The following is a 24,361-nucleotide window of genomic DNA, read 5'->3' on the forward strand; positions in this document are numbered from 1 at the left end:
GTTTTGCACATAGATACCTGGTGTCTTGCCATGTCATGACTGCAGAACAGCAGATACTTATCAGCCCAGCCTTAATTAATTTACTCCCAACTGAATACCATATTTAGAAGGAAAGAAATTGTAGTTTTATCCTGGAAGATCACTTCAGTCCAATGGGACAAACTGTTACCTTATCTGATTTGTATCTATTCTCTCATTGTGCAGAGACTTACTATAAAGGAATTAAAAAGAATTCTAAAAATACCCAGCTGCTATTGCACTTATATATTGCATCTTCCTCTGGATAAAATCCTTCTGAGGAAAATAGCTAAGTTGCTCGAGGCTTGTTTTTCTTACATCTCACATGGACATGCCTCAACCACTCATATCACTGTTCCATCAAATTTTTAATCACCTATGTGGAAATACCTACAAGTTCAACAATGTTCCACTGCTTGTGTGCTGCTATTTTGGTGTTTTAATTATGCTATTTCACACAGCAGAACAAAGTTTGACATTAGTAATGAATCCCATAAATCGTCACTTTTACAAAATACATTCCCTTGGGGCGAGCTAATAGAGGCCATATGAAAGCCCCCATTTTAGTTCAAAACCTTCTCAAACAATCCTAATTGTTTTCAGAAAGCCATTGGCAGGACTATGCTCTGTCTGAGGCATAGAAGAATTGAGCGAGTTATATTTCTGTTAACTCATTTTTGTTTGATTTTTATTGTGGTGAACATTTAAAAAATAATATGATTGAAAAATAAAAAATGAAATGAAAAGGGAATACAACATAAATCCAATAGTACTGATTCCGGAACAAAAGCATGACAACATTGTGCTGGAGATGTACAGTTAACTTCGTGCTACAGATGTACAGTCCTTATCATTTTTCTTCATGTCCTCAAACCATTTTACTAAGGAAATGGCCAGTGCTGTAATACAGAGACCAGTGCACAGCACACAGACATCAAAAAAATAGTTTCACAATAATATCCAGTGATTCGGCATGTCGAACACCTACACAGACTTTCAAACACCAAAGCTTATCATGTTGCAATGAATTCCACTAAACTCATTTCTTTGAATGCTAATTGTTGCTTTTATAATGGTGAAATCAAGACCCCATAGGTATCACTCTCTAAAGGGAACCCAGCAAGCTGGCCTGATTTTTAACTGAGTAATGAAAGCTAATTTTGAAGTCGGGACAGCGGAAATGTCACACTTGCATGACGTAATTTCTGCAGTAACATGGGCTTATGTTTTGAATCTGACAGAGATCCACACGGACGCAGATCCATACCAAACACTATGATAGCAACAGGCACACATCGTCACCTGTAAGGGTTCAGATGTTTCTCACAACGTCTTCCTAAGAGAGCTGCAGAAAGAAGAAAGTGGAAGCGTGCAATTCTTTACAGAAACCTGTCCAACTCTTCCCATTGCTCTTGCCTGTTCTTTCAATTTGCCTATCAAGAATATGCCACTGAGCTCCTCTCCAAGGATGAACATGTCCCCTGTCAGCTGAAGCATGGCAATAGCAATGGATGCTCAGTTTTGTAAAGGTATTGCCATGCATTATCTCAACACTCCGCATTCCCTCTTTCATGTTTTCAGCCCATTTACAAAGGGAAGACTTGGCTATTGCCAACCTCTCTACTCTTCCCCCAGTGCACTGTGGAAACGATTTCCATGTGCTAAAAATCAGCACAGCGAAATGCAGATCTTTACATTTCTCCAAAGGCTGTCTCTGGAAGGCAGACCTTTGTACCTGGTTTTAGGGTACAGAACCACTCAGAAGTGGAGGGAAGTGGACATGACTGAAGGCAGACAGATTCTACTACTTTTTGGCTAAGAAAAAGACAGCCTGCAGCCCTACTGCTACAGACAAGTGGCTCATGAATCCTCCCTTGCTCTGTCCTGGGAGACACTCTTCGAAAGATCTAGCATGTACGCGCTGACCTGGGGATAATGAAGACACTTCTGAATGCTGGCTTGTATCACAGGTTTAAATAGCCTGTGGGGTCTGGAGCTGCCCTCACCTCACCTGGGTGAATATAACTCACACTAAATTAATTTTCTCAAAGAGAGAAAAGAGAGAATCAATATTTATTCCAGGATGAAAATGCTTTTCGCTTAAAGAACTCAGCAGTCAAGAAAAATGAGGAGCAATCATTTTGTTCCCATGACAAACAAAAGCTTCCTTGCCAGTAGACACTGTATATTGACAATAACCTGTAAGCATCGTAGCATGCATAGTAATAAGATGGTATTTTGCTGCAGTGGATTTCTATCTTGTAAACACTAGGTTTTGGTACTAAACAAAAATTTTAAAGAATTAAAATATTGTGTTTTCCATAAAACAGCAACATTAAAATATTTACAATCAGCAAACACCTAATCCCCCCTCCGCCAAATATCAGTTCTGTTTAACATCTCCTAATTTAAATACTGATGCCATAAATACTGACTAAGAAACCATCAACCAATTCAAAATGCAAGAAACGGGAGATGTGGGGGTTTTTTTGAAACTATTATTTTCTTTTACTGCAATTACTCTGGTAGAGCATCAAGCTACCACCAAAAACCACACCAAATTAACCTGATTTTTATTAACTATGGCAGGTCAAATAATTAAAAATCTGAAGGTTTGGTAATGAGGCTTAACTCAAAGACACTAATTTACAACAACTCAGTTTCTCCTTTCTGTATTACCTCATATAGTTAGTATGAAATCCTTGAAGGGTCAAATCCTTATGTCATCTAGAAATGATTTTGATCACCCTCTATCAGAACTGTACGCATTTTTCTTCTAATACAACTGCCAGTCTTCACCCTGTCACATCAACTTGGCCTTTAGTGGCTTGATTCTGCTTCAAAAGATGTCATAAACCATGCTTGTCATCACCTGCTGCACTACGCAGACCTCAGTGGTAACCGTGTCACAGGCCAAATAAAACCAGCTTTTGTTAGCTGCCCACTGACTGCGACAGGTATGAACAGTTCTGGACCTTCAGTTTATAAAATGGCATAAGCTGGTACTTAATTAATCAAAAACATTCAAGTGAGGACCAACTCCCCATCGTTTTGGGTGTATTTCTGAATCTATTTTTCAACACTCATGACTGCAGTGTGTCCTCAAAGAGAATGATTGCATTATTTCTTTCCAATGGCCTTTAATCAAACCCAATCAAATCCTACATGTACGGTTTCACCATGATGCAGTGTGTTTCTTCTCTTTTGGTTTTTGCAGTTATTTCTAACTGCTATTCGATCTCATTTTCCTGAAAACCAGCACCTGTAAGAGTGGTCAGTGAAAATAAACAGCAATAGCGATTCAATAACTTGCTCTTCACCAAGGGTGAGAGGGAGTGTAGGCTCATTTTAACTGGTAAGTACAAAGTAATGCCCAGTCCTGAAGGTGATAACCTGATGTTATAATACCAGACATTACAAAATGGATACTGATACGGATTGAGAAGACATTAAAAACAAGATTAAAATGCAATCAGAAGTGTTATTTTACTTTATTTGCACAGGGGTTTTGCTGAAGCTCAGTAAAACCCCTGAGCTGAAAATAGGTGGAGATTTAGCAAGTACTTTAAAGAAGGATAAGATATGCTTGCTCTGTTCCTGCTCTTCCCTTCGAATTCATTTATAGTCATTAGGGGACTTGTTGCCTTTTTTACCTTTTTCTTTCCACACCACTCTAGAAACACAGCAATAGCCAGGTTCATGCATGGAGAGGATGGCGTAAGCTCCTAGTACATTTCCCAGTCCCCAAACTCATTTAATATAAAACCCTCAAGTTGAGGACATAACAGATATTAAACTGATAAAAACATATGCTACACTTGATCTTTCCCAAAAGGTCAAGAAGCAAACAGGAATCAGCAGACTCGATGGTTTCTTGGTCTGACTCAGTGAGCACACTGAGACTGAAACACCGTCAGACTTTAACACCGCAGTACCAACAATTATGCAGCTTTATCACTCTGCTTTAGCTCAAGAAGCTGCAGATAGACTACGGACCCCAAATAACTCACTCCAAGATTTCAATGAGCTCATGATTTTGCACACACAGTAACTGTTCCAGGACAGGAACTTGAGAAACGTAACGATGACATGTCCTCCCAAAATATTCCAGTCTTGGTCTGGTTATTTCCTCTTTGGTTAACCAAATAAAAAGAATAGAACACCAACCAACCTTCCCTCTAACTTCCTGCTGCCCCCCTACCCTGCCCCAAGCATTTAAGCAGCCTTCTGATTTCTGAATCCTTATTGGGTTATTTTAGAACCTTCTCCCCATAGGAGAGAACAACACATCTCCCTTACAGAAAGTATTTCACAGGATTCTAAAAAGTTGAGGGAGTTTTTAATAAACAGCCTACTAAAGACAGAACTATATAGTGAGTGCATTTTCTTAATGCTTGCTCAACTCATTAGAGCATCCTACATGCTAATTCAAAGACTACATCTCAGTCTTGCCAAAGCATGAGTTTTAATTACTCTGTATCAAATTCCACACACAAAGAACACAAAGATAATACTGCTAAAGCTTAAAAATAAAAAATCATCCCTGTGCGTGGAAGCTAAAAACATCCTTTGAAGTTAATGAGTAATAACAAAAGATATTTGAATAACTTGGAACAAGACAACAATTTCTTTAAAATTATTTTAATTTTCAAGAACTTTGTAAACAAGCCTGGAAAGCTTTTTATTTCCCATTATATTTTCAATCATTCATTAGAATCACTAATTATTTATAAGAATGGAACAGTGGGTCAAAAGTAAAAGGAAATGCATTGTCACAGCAGAAATACCCAGCTAATATACTGATGCTGGAGTCCCAAGCTGCACAAGAGAGCCAGCCAACTATAAGGCAATTGTTTTACTTTCAATACAGAGTATTCAGTGAATTGCTATCAGTAAATCTACTGGATTTTAATGAGTTAAAATATTTTAATAGCACAGCTTTGTTCTTCAGCTTAATCACCTTCCCCCAAGGCTCTGAACAACATTTCAGCATGTGCTTAATTTGCTATTGAAGTCAACAGAACTTTCAGTGAATACTGGACGTTAAACACGTGCTTAATGAGATGTACTGAATCAGAATGCACAAAACCCGATGTGAGCAGAATCAAAGCCCAGAGGCTTTAGCCAAGTCCACCCTGAGCTCCCCTGAAGACATGGGGCCTCCAAAATGCGAATGAAGATTTGATAATTCTTATGACACGTCTACTGTACACCTGTGTTTCTGAAATACTTGAATAGCAGAGCGCATACCAGACTTTATAGGTCTTTAAAGTAGGAAAAAGGAAAACCCCTTGAATTTACCCTAAAATACTAACTGGAAGCTTTCGTGGAATTTTGTTTGGTATCAGGAGTTCAGCAATACCCTTTGACATGGGACAACTGTTGATTTGTCTCATGTTTCCCCCCAAAAGAAAGAGTAGTATAATTAAAATGTTTTGACTGGAGGCAGGAGGGAACAAAGGGTTGGAGTTAACAGATATATTTTAACTACTAGTTGCTCTGTGAAAAAAGGAGGAATGTAACGGACTATTAGTACCTCACTTCCTCAATCATTCAGGCAAACTGTGCAGTCCTCTCAAATCTGCAGATGAACATCTGCAGTATACCAGAGTATGCTCTTCCTCAGATTAAATTACCTGCATGCCTTTAAGCTCTCTTTTTTACTACCAAAGACAACCAGTTCAGTGAATATTAAAAAAAGGGATTTGACTCCAAGAGAAAAATTCTCCAGATCTCACACTCACTGTAAGTGTTCAAACCTGACTCAGCAAGATTTTAATTCTGTCTCTTCTACCTTACACGGAGGATCTGGTTCTGGCATCAAATGTCAGACCTTTTTTTGCTGCCCCAAAAAACAGTGTATTGGAGAAATGTTTGGCAATTTCTCTTCACAATATACTGTCACCGAACCTTTCTCTAATATACTGTCAAAATCAGCAAATCTGTTACAGACAACAATTCGCTGATTTAGATTTTGACCGTACCAATCATTACTTCAATAGGGCAGTCATTAGTACGGAAGGAGTTAATGTTCCCCATTCTTCTTTAAGAGTAAAAAAGGCTGGGAACAGCTGTCACTCAGGTGATGAATGCAAGCTGCCAGCCTTTTAAACAGCAGGTACAGCATTTGAGCTCTGAATTAATTAGCATTCAGAAAGCCTAAACACCGCTTGATAACTCCGCAAGATCATTTTTGTCCCTTCCTGCAAATTAATACTGCTATTAAGATGAGCAAGGACACAATGCACATTGTAATTGTACCCATTAAACAAAGTTTCACAAAAAACAAATTAGGGGGTCTAGCTAAGAATGCATCAAGTCAAATAAAGCACTGCTGTAGATAATGTACAGGAATTCATCTTCACTTTTCCAGGGCATTCACAAAAACACCTAATAGTATGAATTCCTGTGTAAATGCATGAAATGCTTTCTGCATATAAACGCAGGCTTCTCAAAAGTTCAACTTTCTAAATGTTTAAATAGTGGTTTTTTCTGAGAAGCATTTGGGCTAATTCCATACAAGAGCCACTTTTAACATACAGATATACACTGAAATGACAAGTTAACAAGGTCTGGGAGATTATATTTATGTCTCAAAACCAGGGCCTCCACCAAATAACGTTGCAGCACTGCAACAAAGTCTACTCAACCTGGTGTGAAAACCCTTCCACCTATATATCATTTCATTTAAATGACAAGCAGATTTTAAAAAGCACAAAAAAAGATTGATAGCAGAATTTAATGATGTTTAATAAGTGGCCATCTGTCAACAGTCACGGTGTAAAGAAGAAGCACATTACGATTTCCCGAAAGATTAGAAATATTGATGCTAATTAAAAGGCACATTATCGTTATCTCAAAGCAATGTCTAAACACTAATCAGACTTCAAGTCCAGCAAAGGGAAAGGGGGAGAGACCCTATGGCTATAAGTGTTTCTCAAATGGGTCATTTGAGTTGATAATCTCTAAAACTGGTGTTAGACAGTGTACAGATCAGAACTTGGCAAGCAGCAGATAACTCCCCACTGGGTGGGCAAGCAATTAAACCCTGACCCGACGTATGGAAGATTATCTATTTTAAACTCAACTCTTCAGAAGAACTCTTTGGTACGTTTTTATGACGAAGTGCAAAAGAGAACTATGCTAAACGTGGCATTTCACTATTTATTTTTTCCCATTTTCCATACACGGTATTTCAAAACAAAATAACACTTGGCATCGCCGTGCCCATACATATGTTTAATTGCACCGTACTGAACCGCAGTGCACTAAGTATTTTTAGTTGAGAAATGGATTAATGTCACACACCATAAGGGGTTTGCATGGCCAGTTATAACCAAAACCCACACACAGAGGAATAAAAGCCACAAACATGGTGTTCTGAAACACTTTCGGCTATTTGGGCCTTTAAGAACACCATTTTGGCACCCAGGGCTGCTTTGGCTCCTCATGCTGAGTGCTTTGGAGGAAAAAAGTACATAACGGAGGTGGTTCAGGCTGCTGCTAATGTTTGCCTGGCGCTCTACCTTCAGCGTTAATAGTCAGCTTAAAATGCGGTATATATTGTCATTTTCATAATTCATCTCCATCAGAACCTCTTTTACGCAAACACACCTCCGTTAACCTCAAAATCCATGCTTCATGTTTGAACAGAAGCAGGCAGCAGCCCATAACACCCTTTTTTGTCCTAGTGTGTATAAAGCTGACAAGACTTTTGGCATTTATTGCTTGCAGAGAGGCGAAGTTATAGGCCGCTGGCAAATGTTTCCCTGTCCTTGGGATACAAGGGATGTATAAGCAAGGTATGACTGATCCCACCTCCCACACATGGAAACTGTATATAGCGTCCCAGGTACAGCAATATTGACTCTGTGAGCCTTGCTCATCAGTTTACCAATTTTATGAGGCTACCTGAAGAGTTTTGTGGTGCCAGAGGAAAAGAGGCAGGCGAGTGGTGCAGAATACTCCAGTGCTGAAGAAGCAAAGCATAGACAAACACAAGGTAAAAGGCATACTGGGAAGAGATGGAGAAAACAGGGATGGCAGAATCACAGTGCAACTGTGGAAAGAGGGCAAACTCAAAGTGTCACTGCCATGCTGCAGAACAGCACAGCTACCTTGGCAACTGAGGCCCAGGGCCATGAACACCCATACAAAATTAAGAGCAGTCATTTTTTCCCACCGGATTTTTCACAGCAAACTTTTTCACCTGTATTGCCACTATCAAATTACCATCTCCACAGCACAAAGCTCCTCTAGTCTTCCTCCTCAGGTCAAGGAATCCATTCATCACCGTCAAGTGAAGCATATTTCTATTTTTACTTGTCATTTTCAAACCATCACTTCACACAGGTGTGACCTCTGATCCTGATTTTGCCTTCCCACACTCTCCTTGCTATACTCTCACAGTCCCCCATTATTTCTTCCCTAAGAAATATTAAAAAACTTAAGAAAGATACCCCTGGTTTTGATTACCCTATTCCAATCTAACTCCTTGATCTTCAGCATAAACACTTCAATCATTCTGGCATTTTCATTGACTTAAATTAAATGCAGAGCGAGTAATTATTTCACAATCCCCTTGCCCTTTCATACACAGGTCTTCTACCTTACACAATGACAAAGTATTACCTCCCAGGTCCTTATATGGTTCAGATACGCTTTGGATATGAATCTGACATGAAGGGACTCTTAAGTAAACCTTGTGAGGCTTACCCAGTGCTAATAATTAGCAATTACAGGGCTTTGCTAATGTTGAGCTCCAATGCTCAAACATGATGTGAGCCATATAACCATACAGTTCTGCCACTGATTAATAGGTTCCTCAGGATCCTCATAAGCACTAGCTACGAGATCCCCTGTACTTTGCAGCCTGCTAAATGCAAATTCAGTGGAGCTGATGCCAAAAGGGAAATTCACAGTACTGGGTAGGTAAATTTGAGACAGGAGGTCTAGACAGACATACAGAAATGAAAAAATACCATCCGTACCCAGTTTTAGTTATGTTATTTACTTCCATATTCACCACATTTGTTTTAAATTGTCACCAAACTCTTTTATTCTTTGTGCTTCACAGATTCGCCTTCTGACTCTGTGCAACTGTTGTACATTGTATAGCTGTCGGAGCAGAAGTGCAATGTATTAAAAGCTGGATAATTGTAAGTTGGGGCATATGGCGCTAAGGAGAATGTAGGAGTTAGTAGGAAGAAGGGGGTTTTGTTTTGATTTTTTCAAGAGTCCGGATATGACTAAAGCTTTATCCGGTGGGCAAAGAAAATACCCCTTGTTTCTGAGTCTCTCCACAATTTGAAAAGTTCCTTGCTTTTTTCTTCTTTTTTGGCTTTTTTTGGGGGGGGAGGGTGGGGGTACAGGGAAAAAAAAGAGAAAGGGATATTTAAGTCTAATTTACATGAAAAATAATAAACCTTTCATCTGGTTCTCTCCTTGTGTCCCAAGAAAATCCGTTCTCAAACAGCACAGGGGTTTTTGCAGAAAGCACCACAGAAATGAGCTAGCTGCTGTGTAAACATGTCAGACTTCATCGCTCACATGCATTGAAATGACCAGCACAGTTCGCGCTTCTCAAAGGTATTGCTTCAAGCTGATTGCTGACTCAAGACAAGAACACAACTCTGGTCACAGCGAGTTTCTGAGCATTTTCTCTGCAGCTGCAGGGTATAGAGGGCTTTCTGTTTGTTTTGCTTTTTTTGCCTTTTTTCATATGAAACCTCAGATTCTGAAGTACAGTTTGGCAGCACCAGGCTGAATTTGCTGCCAGTTTCCTAGGGTATAGAATCTCTAATAACACAAAGCCCTGACTATCTTCTTGCTCAATAAATAATCAAAATTGTGCACCACGATCTGCCTTAAAAATATGACTTCTTGTTTTTACCTCTTGGGTGCAGCTAATCCTTTCTGTCGGAGGGGTTTCATCCCTAAGCAGTCTGCCTGTGACATGTTAGCTCCCAATGCACCTCTTAACAAATCCCCCATGCATGGCGTGGTTCACGGAGTGCACAGGTTGCAGAAAGGACCGCAGGGACTGAGCCTCTCCTCTCTAATGGGATCAGAAAGGCTGTGCTTTCACACAGGGAAGATGCTCATCAGATGAGAGGATGGGAGAGACAGCGTGCTGTCAGGGAAGCCCAGGCTCACGTATTGCATTTTGGGTGCATAAGCAGAACGGAGCATTCGTGGTATTTGTATTCCTGAACACCTCTGCTGTCAGGTTGAATTATTGGTCACGTGTTTATTGCTGTCATGCTGGAAAGCCGCCTCAGGAGATGTTTGCTTCATACTCAGCAATTTTAAACAGCTTTTCCCCAGGCTTTAAGGGCTAGCATTGTGTAACTCGCTCTCTAGGGCTTGTCGTTCCTTTTCTCCTGCCCTCTTCAATTTTAAGCTTGTTCATTTTAACCCAACGTATCAAAAGCAAGCACATGAGGCAGTAAAAGCTGGGCATAATGTTTTTGCCAGCAGTGAATTATGAGAGGATTCCCTTGGTTTTGCAGCAGGAATAATGTGAATAAACTCAGAGAGAGCCACTGGCTCTCCCCACGTACATGTTTTTTTTAAACCCTGCCTGCCCCTCTATGAACAGCAGTCTACGTTTAACGTGCAGCTGGGGAGGGGAGGAAGGTGACAGACATCACCGTGCTCTCCTGCTTCCTGTGGTACCCTCACTGACCTCTCTCATTACACCACGCAGCCGCTTTCTTCTGCTTTCTCAGGGAAACAGCTCCATTTTCACCCCTTTGACAAGGAAAGGAAAAGCACACTTGAATTCGCTGTATGGACACTTGACACCTAGGGGGTGTTTCTCCAGTTATCTGGGATTTTAAATCAGTTCCCACAGGACTCTGGGCTTCTCTGAAATCTTCCATCAAGCCAAGAGTTTCAGTTCACTCAATGACCGCAAGTGCTGCAAAAGCTTCTCTTGATGAGCGCCAAAGTGCTAGTAACAGAGCGATTACAATGGCCCTGTAATCAAAACTTACAGGTAGTTTTGTCTTCTGAGCTGTCTGAGAAAGAGAGTTTGACTCTATATACCCACAGGCACATCCTCTAGTACAGTGAAACCACACGACTGAGGGTACTTTGAAAAGTTGCTTTTATATTCTGTCCTTGGATCAAGTACATGCTGCAGCAGAACACCACAGTGATGTCAGCTCACATCCTGCACCATTTTACATCCTTTCAGATTTAGCATCTTGTATCACCTCAACAAATACAAGTTATAAAATCTACTTATCTGCAGCAACTCTTCAAGTAATTCTATTACTTACATTCTGTTCTATATAGTTATTTAACGTTACAAGCAGTTGAGACACCCAAAGTATACTCTATGGTGTTTCACCCTGGGCTTTCTGCCGAAGTGCTGCTATTGCAAAACCTCTGCGGGACATCTGCACTTGTGTAAATACTGTTGCAGACACTTTAGCAAAGTTCATAGACACATGTCTATAAAAAACGTTTCCTCTATACAAAAATCCTAAATGAACTGGAGGCATTCATTAATAATGGGCATTAATGGGCAGAAATTTCTTCACATGGACTCTATAAATACTTGCGGGATGAATACAGTGCTGTTTTCTGCAGAGGGAGTCCTGCTGGAAGTGCAGGGACACACTCCAGGCCAAGCTGCCCAGGGACACTTGGCAAAGGGAGTCTGAATAAACCAAGTGCCTCCCTGCACAGGGAGGTTAGACCCAGCCTCGCTGTTCCTATGCTGGCTATCAGTGGTTGCCTGAATCAAGCGCTCTGTGAACCTACAGGCTTTTCTGTTCTCAGTGCCCATGTAGGAGCCTCCTGTTTGTCACCATCCCTTCCATATCACAATTGCTTTTATGGTTCGACTCAATGATTTCAGAGGTCTTTCCCACCCTAAATGATTCTATGTGTAATAAGAAACACCAAAATTTGGGGTTTGATGAAGCACTCAGACCTAATTTTCGTTACATCAATGCTTGTACCAAGAACAGATAGGAAGAAGTATGGATTTATTTTATGTTCCCTTTCATATGTTCCCAACAATACAAATTCAGATTTATTGTATTATTGCTAACTGAACTTCAGACCCATTCATGTGGGGAAAACATGCAAGGAACACCCAGATTCCTGAATGGATGTTATTTGTTAGGCTAAAAAGAATTAAGCCATAGTCACTCTCTACACCTTGTAATTAGGCAAGATCCTGAGGATTCAGAAAAAACAGAAAGAAGGGCCATCTGAACCCATTTTCCCATCTGCTTTCAGAATGGCTGGTCAATCAGCTGTCAGCTAAACAACTCCTGAAATTAAACACAAAAATTAAAAGTGACATGATACACTAACTATTCAAAAAGAGCACAACAGCAGCAAACCCGCTCTTCCTCTTGTCCAAGCAGAGAAGCCAGTGTATGCTATTATTTCGGAGGGACACTTGTCTCTGAAGAGAAACCCTGCTTCGCCTAATAAATTGGGTTTATGTGCTTATATCCAGTAACTTCAGCTGAATTTAGACACCTGGTGAACTTTTTTGTGGTTGTTTAACTGAATATGAGAGTAAAAAAAACCTACTTGAAGAGACTTTTACAAGTGAATCAGATCTGATGGTTCTGATGGTGGAAGATAATAGTAAAGGATAAACAGAAAAATTGCACAAATTCCCTGTAACAGTCAAAGGCTTTGGCTGTTCAAGGCATCTGGTGGTCTAAGCAAGCCCACCGGGACCACATGGCACGTAAACAAAGTACCATTTTGATCAAACGTCAATCAACACGGTCTTACCATTCAAACCCAGGTCAGCTGCGCTGGCAGCTGGTACTCGTGCCTTACATGGAGGCTGAGGAGTGGGTGGGAACACCATTCTACTTTGAAAACAGCTCCCTAAAACCTTATGCTTTTCATTTTGCAAAATCCGTACAAATAAACGTTACAATTCCTGGGGGGAACCTCCCCAGTTCCTTCCTCCATCCTCTTCTCATTCAAAATGTTGGAGGTTAAAAGCCAAACTATTTCACTTTGAACAGCAACCAGTGTGATTTTCATACATCACTCTGTATTGCTCATTATCACTGCCATAACGGACTGTAGACCTGGTTTTACATTAAGGTTAGTGACATAATGCAAACTCTGAGCAAAACACAACAGGAAAAATACTGGCACCTCGCCACTGAGGCAGTGCAGTGTGAGCCCAGGAAGCCAGGCAGCTAACACCATATGATCCCAACAGAACAGCATGGCCCATCAACGAGAATCTTCAAAATCCTTATTGAAGGTAGCACATCCAAACACGGTCTGAAACGTGCTATGAAGGCACACTTGGGAGCGAGGTGGGGAAAGGTGGTGGGCAAAACCAGGAAGAAATGGAAGTCACTCACAAAAGTAGATAAGTAATTTTCTTGGTCTTCAACCGTTAAAATTCTGTGTAGCTTTCTTTAATGAGGTTTGCTCAGTATGAAGAAATAACCCTGAACTTTGCTAAAAACAGTCTCAATTTGTTAAATAGACTATGAACTGCAAAGAACACACAAACACATTCTCCCTCTTAGCCACGTAAGAAAACAAAACGTGATCAAGTTGTAGGTGATAAAAAGTCAAGAGTAAAATCCAGTCTCCTTCACTGTGCATGAACAAGTTGTGCACATAATGCCTTTCCTAGATATTCCTAGCACACTGTACAAGAGTAAAAACGTGTCACACATGACGGTTCTCCTAATACCTTTAATTAACACTACCAGAAGTTACAATGAAAAAGGATTACTTCTTTTTTAATACACTAAGACCTCAAGCTCCTGTTATTTTACATTCCGGTAAAAAGGAAATGAACAATGAAGCTACATTTTGGGATTTAAGATAATCGTAAGATTTTAAGTTGAAGAGCAGGAAAGAGGCTTCATTTTTGAATTTGCTTTTAACAGATACAAGCCTTATGTTCCTTTTTTATTACAAAGACTCTCATTTAAAATTTCACCCTTTTAAATTCCCAACATTTGTTCACAAGCTGCATCTTCCCTCTGTCCCAATATAAATGACAAACATGGGTTCCCGCTGAATGAAAGGAAGCTAGTTAATAACTGGCTTTATTGTTATTTTTGGCTGTCTTGTAACACCCTCTGGATCTTGCTCTGAATGCAAAATTCTGAGTATCACCCTAGCTTTCATGCACACTAACATGTGCCTGCTTAAAATAAAGCATGGCTGTTTACTGTTTGCAAACTCTCCTGCTCCATCTGACAAAGGCATTTTATCCTCTCCTGGATAAAAGCTGAGATACAGGGGCACAGCAAGATGGTGGTTAATTGACCCCAAGGTTCTCGCATGCCCATGCGAGAAGCTGGCAAGTCCACCCAGTAGGAGTATTCACTTCCCAGCTTTTCATGGGGTTCAGAGCGTTGCTCCCCTGATTTCAGTGGCAGCTGTAGGAACTGTAGTTGCCCAGGCCTCAGTCTCTTTGCTCCAGGAATGATTGGAGGCTTGATTCCTAGAGCTGTATCATCTTCTGCAACCCAAAACTCTTTTGGGCTCTATGATCACATCATTAAAAACTGAATGATGATGATGATGATGATGATGATGATGATGATACACAAAGGAGAAGACTTAACCAAAAGTGGGCAAGTGATTGTAACTCACTGACCTCTTAATGCATAGTCTCTGTAAGGAATTTCTAGGATTTGGAGGCTTGGATAAAAGACTGGAAAAGGTTTGTTTGGATTACTATTTTTTAATGTAAACTGGTTGTTTAGGGGGTTTTTTTTGTTTTAATGCAAACTGGAAAGCCAAACTGATGTCCCATTACAGAGCGGGATGTTGATGCCGACAGGCATATCATCAGTTCCAAAGATCCACTTACCAAAAGTCTGGTTCTTAAGCAACTGAAAGTAAAAGACAGAGGCAGCAGATTATCTTCGATGATAACAGGCTGATAACATACATATCTGCTACAGTGTATCATACAGTATTTGCTAACGGCAGAAAAAAATCCTGAGTTCAATTCCAGATTCTTGATAAAGGTGCTGCACTTATTACAGATCCATCCCACCCAGCTCCAGTCCTCTTGCAGAACACGGCTCTAAGACATTCATAGCTCTGCTGAGCATGAGACAACAGGGGTGTTCAGTGCCTCACTCTACCTTTGAACAACTTAGGCAGATCTTTTACAAGAAAAAAACAAAACGAGCTCTCAAGAATTTTCAAACCCTCGCTCCAGGCAGGAGCTCTGCTTCCTAATAAAATAAACCTTCTATTTTTGTTTTGTTTTAGTAAGGACAAAACAACATTCTACTTTATTCTTGGTCTCATAAACACTTCAACTTCATTCAAATGGGCTTTTCGGGGGGGGGAAAAAACCAAACAAAACCAACCATGCCAGGGCACACAAGGGGTATAAAAATGTCTCAATTCAAACAAATGAACTATGAAGAACTTATAAGCAGCTGACATAGAGAATTAAAAATTAAAAGTAATAAACAATGTAAAGTAAAAACACTACTCGCTCCACCCACAATTGTATTACTTGAGTGTTTGAAGACCCAAACTGGTACAGAGTTCCCCACCAGGAACTGTGGGACAACAAAGTCCCTGTTCTGAAAGGATTTAATGAATGTTGGCCTTAAAATCATACCCTGTAAAGACTGCAGTGCAACTCTGATGAGAGCTTGAGTGCAACTATGCCACACTTAGAAAACCCGATTTAACAGATTGGAATAAATTTGGGAACTAACTATAATATGATGTAAAATAGAATACAAATTTATTCCCACTGCCAATATACTTCATCCAATTGCTCTGGCATGTTATATTGACCTGGAAAAAAGCATGTGTATGTGTGCAAATCTGAGTGCATTACGCATACACCTCTCCCAAAAAGAACACCTATGCAGGATTGATGGCTGCGGACAGTATTTCTAATGGCCTTTTTAATTGACACTACGATGATTAATTGGGGCCTTCACAGAACTCCAGGAGTTCTCATTACCCAACAGCATGGTGTCCTGGCACACTGTGTGGGTGACCGTTATTACTAAACAGTCACCAGATCATGAGACACTGATAAGATAAATCTTATACAAGTCTATGAACCCCAGAAACTGAAGCCTACTACTGAGGCAGCGGGCAAATTCTGATTCTTTCTTAATATATTATTTCGGCAGTGCCCATATGCTCAAAACTGAAAAAGCCTTCAGGAAGATATGAAAACAGGCTACGTATGTAACAAGGATTAAATACTTTCTTGCCCCTGCAACAGTTTATGTTTGCTTATGGGTACAAACACAATCACCCCACAGACAAGAGCAGGAGTTATCCAGGCTAGGCTAGGTCATCACACATCAGTGACTGCTGGGAGAAGAGCAGGAAAGGCCATCACACAAATACCTCAACTACCCCTGGCTGCTGCTGCCTTTCACCGAGAGAAACGCTTGATGTGCTGCTTCTCAGACAAGATTCAACTTGGGTGCCCATCGAGGCTGGTCTACCTCGCACCGGCAGCCTGACACCACGGGCAGCAGGCGTGTGGGGCCAGGCGGGAGGAGGCAACGTGGCGAGGACCTCGAGGGTTTCTGCTTTTTGTGTTTAAAAAGCTCTCATCTGGCTTCCTCCAGCCGTCCTTCCGCCATCTCTCCACAGCACACACGCTCACCACAGCCAGGGCGCTGAGACCCGCCACGCCCGTTCCACAGTTAAAGCAGCAGCCGCTGCCTCAAGGGCTTCCCGAGCCGCTCCCCGCCGCGGTGCTCCGGGGCGCCCGGCGGGAGGCGGTGCGGGGCAGACCCGCTTCCCGCCGGAATCCCACAGACACCCGGGCACCGCCGCGCGGGGCGGGGCGTGGCCGCCGCTGCGCATCGGACGTAACGTAACGGCGGGAAGCGGCCTGAGGGGAGGCGGCGCAGCCGCCCCGAGCGGGACCGAGCGGGGCTCCGAAGCCCGACCCGCCGCCGCTGTGGCAGCAATGGGCCCCGGGGAGCCGGCGGCCGAGGAGATGGGGCTGCCCCGGGGAGAGGCTGCCCGGTGGGGAGCCCGCTCCCGCCGCGGGAATGTGGGGCTAAGGGGACCGCTCAGTGCTTCCCTCACAGCCAGGCTACGGAGGCGAGCAGCGCTCGGGTTGCTTTTACTGCTCGGTATCAGACTCGGTGATTAAAAGCTGCTTAATTGGCAAAAAATTGAATGGATTGAAATGCTCCCGAATCAGAGCCTGTGGCAGCACCTACACACAAGTTTTGAACTCTGCTATTCTGCTTTGTTAGTGAATAATTAGTACTGTGGTGACTGTGCCCAGCACATCTGTACAGTGAAGGGTAATGGCCTTGGGTATATTCACAAACTCTATTGGCAAGACCATGCATAAGCCCGTGAATGTCTCCAATACAGGATGAAGAAACATTTAGCCATTTAAAACTATTCTGTAAATAATCTTGGATAACATTAACGCCATCCTAAATTCTGTGAATGATTTAGGATTTTGGCACGCACTGACAAAGCACTCGGATTCTCATTAGAATTCTGTAAAATCTTCTGACACAAATGTCCTGTCAGCTTCAATCCATTAAAAATAATAAAGGTATGCTCAAAATTGGGGACCAAAGCAAATTTTGTTTAGACTTAACAGATTGAATTTACTATGGTGTTAATCAGGTAGCACCGATACACTCTTCAGTTTGCCTCGACAACGTGATGTAATACGACATTTGGTCCCTTTTACATCACATTGTGAGTGTGTAAAATGCTGGTTACAACACAGATTCACCCCCGCCTGCAGGACAACATTCAGCACTCGGGGAGTAACCAGGCAAAGCATCGGCCGTTGTGCCGAGCATCCAGTGTTTGTACCTTTGCAACATCCCCTTCAATAACGATCGCCCACCAGCCAGCAGAGGAGAAAAGCTGAGATCATCTCTTGTGTGCTAAACTGGCTTTTCATTCTCATCCTTTTGTCTTCCCACTCCAAAAAAAACCCCACAGAGGCTTTGCTGCATCTGAAAAGACTTGCAGCCTAACTGGAAGAATATGGGGAATAGATAGTATAGAATCAAGTAGGATAGAAAAGACCTTTAAGATCATCAAGTCCAACTGTTACCCCAGCATTGCCAAGTCCACCACTAAACCATGTCACTAAGGGCCTCATCTACATGGTTTCTAAGCACTTCCAGGGACAGTGCTTCTACCACTGGCCTGGGCAGCCTGTTCCAATGCTGACTATCCTTTCAGTGGAGAATTTTTCCCTAATATCCAATCTAAACCTCCCCTGGCGCAGCTTGAGGCCATTTCCTCTTGTCCTATCACTTGTTACTTGGGAGAAGAGACCAGCCACCTCCTCTCTCCATCCTCCTTTTAAGTAGCTGTAGATATCACGACCAGCAGAATATAAACCCCACAGAGAGATGGGAGTAGCTTCCAAGTGTACGTTTCTTTTAAAACTACTTAAAAATTGTTTCAAAAAATCACTCTTCTGATGAGGACAAAGCTCAGGACTGTGTTTCCTGAGCTGAGCCCATCGTGCCAGAATGCAGCAGGGACTAGTGAGGATCCAAGCACCATTAGGGCAGTTGGCTGCACACCCCAGATACACACATGGCATGCTGTTACTTTTGGGGTTTGCTTTTAGTTGCAGCTCTCTGATAAATCAGACGCACACCTATTCTCTGAGAAACAACGTATTTGCCCTAGTGCATCTCCAGCTGAGTTCCACCAAAAGGATATATTGCTGCAACGTATTTTTCTGTCTCATTTTGTGAGCTAAGTAAAGGCAATGCCAATTAAAACCAAGCCAACCAACCAGTCACTTGTCAGGGAGACGTGCTTTTTTAGCCATGACAGTAACGCCAGAGTAAACTGGCTTTGAAAGATTTCTGAGTTTTGTGGTATTTAGGATTTTATGAACCAGTTTTTAATGTGTTTGGATCATTAAGAATTAGTTTAAGTTGTACATCCCTGGGAAAGAAACTGCTGCAAATCAATCTTATTTTAAATACACATGAACAGCTTAAAATTGCATCATATGCCATCACTAACATGCATTAGCTTCCAACTCCAAAGTAGGTTTAAGTTTCACAACAGAGCTGAAGATATTGTTCAGAAACAGATGTTCAGGTGTCATGAAAAGCAACTACCTTACTGAATAAATTAACTTCCTTACAGCATAAAAACCAAAAATAGGTTAAATAATAGATGCCCTATTCGACATTTTTAGTTGGTGTAAATAGCCACCTCTCTGAATCACAAATCATGAGAAATTGCCATGTTTCTGGAAAGAGATATTGATCTCCTTGAAACACATGCCCTTGCACTCGTGACTCAGAGCAAGCTTGGCCAGTAGAAGCTCATGGAAAGAAAATAAAAGGGGGGTGGGGGGAAAGAGGAATCAGAAGAACTGACACATGTGACACATTTGTGAGAATAATTGAGCTGGTGAATCACAAATCCCAGCCTTTTCCCAGGAGCACTGCTTCTACGGAAGAAAAAAAAAGGAAAAAGAATAAAAGGAGAAGGGAAAAAAAGGGAAAAAGGGCAGAAAAATGCACCCCCCCCAACAAAATATGTCTCTGTTTTGAAGCAATCTTGACTTTTTTAGACTATTTTTAAATTTGAAAATGATCCCATTTTGCCATTCTGAAGCAATGAGGGTTAATAGCACACGAGCTGCTGTTGAAACGCGCCTTTCCTTCAAGTTTGATTTAATAAGGAGTTTGTAAAAATACTGCGGCACAAATGAACTCAACGTGTTCTCTTCCCTGGCCTCCAGTAGACAGAAAATTGTATTTTCAAAATCCATTGACATGAGTCCAATTGTCTTGCCTGTAGAATCTTTATGGTTTCAGACACATCTGACACATCATTTTTGCTACCATCTCCACTCTCTCCAATCATTAGCGGCATTTCAGGGTACAGGCAGAGAACGCTAAATTAAAGAGTAGAATTCAGTTTTTAAGCCCCAGGGCAGAAAAGGTTGAGCACATCACAGAGAAAATGTATTTTACTTCTAACTTGGATTGCCTGTGCTCTCATTACACTACCACAGCACCCCTTCAGCTTCTGTGTGAAGCAGAGGTATATTAAGCTCTGAAGGGAGCTCATTCTTCTGTCTTATAAGCCAAAGAAAGACATTTCTGGAGTGATGAGAACTGCTTGAGTTGGATGGAGAAGATACTTGAAAATGCCTCGTGGGGTTCCAGCCATACAAGCCTCAGCATAATAGCACTGAATCAGGGGTGTGGCTCACCAGAAATTTATAACTGCTGGTGGACAAAGCTTTTATTGCCTTTAGAAACACTAAGATGAAAGGGAAAAACAACTCTGCATTGAGGAAGGGGGGGAGGAAGAAGGGGAAAAAAAAGGCAAATGCGCACAATGAGGTTTTTATGCATTACCCAGACGAGCCTCTCTTGCTGTGGGACTTTTCTCATTCATTGAGTTAAGAGGATAATTTTGTGGTGTGTCAGCAGACCAACCGAAGGACTTCACTGCAGCGAGGAGGCTGGTTGGTTCATGCACACCTTGACAAATGGCTAATTGCAGCTGTGGGCTGTTTTGAAATTCTGAGCATTCGTATGTCAGCTACAGAAATCACAAGTGAAATCAGGTAGAAAAGGAGAAAGGAAAAGCAGAGCACGGAGATGGGGAGAGAGGGAGGGTTCGTTACGCACGGCAGCAGAGTAACTACAAAAGGACGTGCAGGAAGAGCCCCAGTGTGTGGCTGGTGCCAGTCATGAGAGGTGTCTAGAGGCATTTGGCATAGAAAGCAAAAATACAATAGAAGAATTAAAGTGATCGTGTGTCTTTTTGCACAGTTCCTAAAACTACAGGCTTTGGTTCCAAGAAAATAGGGATTATGAAAAAAGCAAAAAAGGAAAACCAAAACCAAGCCAATCCCACACTAAACACCCGCCACACACCTATGTCCCACCCCCATGTGTCTTTCCCTTTTCCAAACCCAGCAACACTAGGATGAAAGAAAAATATGATCAGTTCAGTTAGGTGAAGGCTGGGCTGGAGAACGAAGCTTTGAACGTGGTGAAAATCAGGGATAAGATGACTGCAGAGAGAGCAAAAAGCAGCTGCACCAGCAGCGTTAAAATACAACTAAGTGTAAAAAAAGCGGTTATTCACAGAAACCTTGTTGCTACTTTAGTCATGAAGGACAGACATCCTCTTGTAGGGCCTAAGCTACCCAAGGGAAACTGTTAGACCAGGCCCTCAGTGTACACCTTCATCTTTCAAAACCACACGGAATCACTCCTCGTTCTGCAACGGCTGAAGATGCACTGTGTCATTTCTTTGGGGACCGATACATTGCAAGAAGTGGTTGTGAAAGAAGCTGTCCAAAATATTCCAAATTAGTTTCAGAAAAACTCCTCAATACACCTCGCTTTTCAAAATACTGGCTTTTCATGCAGCATTTTCCAGTCTAACTCCTCTGAAGAAATAAATTCAATTTAAGAGGGGAAAAAAGGTACAATTTTCTGTAGCTGGAAAAGGCAAATCAATACTTCATAAGTACGGTATGCACTAAGATAATTAATTTTCCACAATATGCTCAAATCTCAGCAGTGAAAACAGTATAAAGCCAAATTAATGACTAAATACATACTAAGAGCAAGAAAACACTCCTTCATTTTTGTTAAATAGATTAAATGGAAAATGGTTTCTATGGCTGTCAAACTGCAGCCAGTCTGAACACCTTGAATTCTGAGCCCTATGGATAGTGCCATAATTGTCCTTTCTTAAGGGTTTGTTAGAAGCTTCATATTGTATCAAAAACCTTTTTGAAGGGAAAGGCAACCTTTAAAGGTCTCATTCATTTGGACTGAGACTCACTTCCATTATTCCCAAAGCTCACGTAGATTTTATCCCTCTCGTTCTTTGCAAGGTCATATTCTACTGTCATTTCGGTCGTTACATCCCCAGCTTCAAGAGATCAGCAAACACAGCCTTAAATGCACTTCACCCTCACACTAGGAAAAAAAAACCAAATTCCTTTAGAAAAGGCGATTCTGACATCACCTTCGTGCAGTTTGATTCCCCACCACTTCGCAGTGAGATCAAGAATAATACTTCATTTCTTAATGCTCACCTTGAGATTGTGTCAGTAATGAAGCACTCCAAGCAGGGATCAGTCAGAACAGCAAATGGCTTTAACATTTCCAGGGAGCAAAGGAATTGAAACATACCATACTGTACGTTTTCAGAACAAAGAGGGGGCTAAAAAACACAGAAGTAATAAAATAACAACAACAACAAAGAATTATTCTTGGTGAAATGTCTTCACAGAGTGAATGTGTATGGCTCATGTAGCTGCTCCGCTGTGTAAGGTACTATGGTTTTATTAACCACAGCTTAAAATCAACAGTAAGTGCTAGGTAAATTCTCACTAGAGTATGTTCTTCAAGTATTTCAGCCTATTTCCACTTTTTCATGCAAGCAAATACGTGACCAAAAAGCCTTTCTGAAGGGAAGTGTTGTACTGCAGTAGTTTCTTCAAGATTAGTTGCAAATTTATTCCCAAATTTCTAACACCACATGCAGATATACATAGGAAGTTCAAAAATACAGACGGCAAATGCACAAGCAGAAGAAATAAAGTACAATCCAGTCAAAAAATCTGCCCCCCTCTGAGTGGGGTTTCACAGAATCTCCACTGGAGGAAGGTAGGCAATGAAAGCAAATCAGTGGGTGTCCACACTATACACAAGAATGTGTGAAGGCGTATCTCACTGCATGATATACAAGTTATTTCACTGGGAATTTCACATATTCTGACATATCAACCCCACAGACCAAGAATCTGATCTAATTTTGATCATTTCTGACAAGGTATTTTTATACAGTGATGCAGGAACAACCCAATGCCAGCCTTGTGCCATTAGGGGCAGGAATTGTTACCCCCGCCCCTTCTGAGGCTGGATTGTCTGTAATGGACAGAGGACCTCTCCCTTTGTTTGAATCAAAGCAGAAACAGTAATTTGAGCCTCAGCTTTTTCAACATTCTCAAGTGCTATTTTATCCTTAAGGGTGACAGGTTGAAGATAGTTCCTCCTATCTTTAGATCTCATCCACGTGCCTCCAGTAATTAGTCTGAAGCTAGATAGGGAGGTGGCTGTTAGCTGGTTAGAAATCCTGAAGCCTGGCTCTGTAACTCTTGGAAGTATAGCCAGCTACAGGCAAATATTTATATTTTTAAATGACTCAGATTTATTTAATCTGAGTTATTGAGACAAATGAAATGCAGAAATTTCACACGATTATATCCCCTACATTCACTTATCAGAGCATGAGTATGCCCCTAAAAGAAAAAGGCTTAGAGCTGGACTTTCCAATGCAGTGAATCGTTACTAAGCTCAAATGGGGCTGCAAGTATGATAGTCCTGAGGATCATAAAAGGGGCTGATGACACCAGCTAATGAAGTCACTGCTTCAGATCTGTCAGTGTCAACCCCAGTCCTCGCTGAATGTGTACCCGGAGTGGTTTAGACTTCAAAGCTTCCATGTCTAGTTTAAGCCTACTTAAGGACAAAACTATAGTGTTAAGGAGCGCATTTTTTAATGTAACAGTAGTACTGAGAAAGAAACTCAAGATCCTGTTTTCTGAGAAACTCAGAGTTTGAAGTAACGCAGAGTAATCACTGGAAACTGAAAAAAACCCTCATTTCTTGATTTTGGTATTTGCAGACTGGAGCTAACACAAGCACCACGATGTATTGTCTGCCACTCAGACTTGCCAGTATTCTTAAAAGGCACGTAAATATTTTAGATTATAGCATAATGATGCAATATAGATATATTTTCTCTCTTTTGTCTATCTCTGTTTTGTAGTTGCAGTAAATATTTCGCCATATTTTAATTTTAAGATAAGTCTCAATGTATACTAGAAGGCGGGAAAGTTTTCTGTTAAAGAACATAATATTGGAAAATCTAATAAAAATACCTTCAGAAAGTCCACAAGGATTTTAGTTCAAGGCTTTCTTATTATACTAGTAAATGATTTAATGTCCACTCTGTGTATGAAGCAACATTATTTATTGCTTACCTTCTTCCAGAGGAGCACTTGAATATTTGCAGAGAAGTACAAATACATCATAAATTTCCCTGTAACTAACATTAAAAATGAAAACAACTGCTTTGTATTAAAGAATTGCACAGTGCCAAACAATGAATTTGGAAGAAAAACATCAAAATTGCTTAAACTGGATCTTGACTGCTACACTTCAGTTACGTTTTGTCCCAGGGTTAAAGTCAACCATCTTAGATTAGTTAAAAAGCTGCAGTATTTTCCACTGGTCTTATGTTTCTGTTCCCATCACTGCACACAGATACCAGACGTTTCTCTGTCTGTTGCAGATGATACGCCAGGCTCCCAGCCCAATGG

The 24,361-nt window shown here is 41.2% G+C and overlaps 1 protein-coding gene and 1 non-coding gene across 3 annotated transcripts in view; both read right to left on the reverse strand.

Annotated features, from left to right (window-relative positions):
- Positions 1 to 24,361, reverse strand: part of MACROD2 (mono-ADP ribosylhydrolase 2) — an 886,338-nt gene that overhangs the window by 475,985 nt on the left and 385,992 nt on the right. The window lies entirely within an intron of this gene.
- Positions 3,677 to 3,866, reverse strand: LOC115610161. Its single transcript, XR_003992135.1, has one exon. It is a non-coding gene; the product is annotated as a U2 spliceosomal RNA (small nuclear RNA).

The sequence above is a fragment of the Strigops habroptila genome, chromosome 6 (assembly GCF_004027225.2).
Source record: "Strigops habroptila isolate Jane chromosome 6, bStrHab1.2.pri, whole genome shotgun sequence".
NCBI lineage: Eukaryota > Metazoa > Chordata > Aves > Psittaciformes > Psittacidae > Strigops > Strigops habroptila.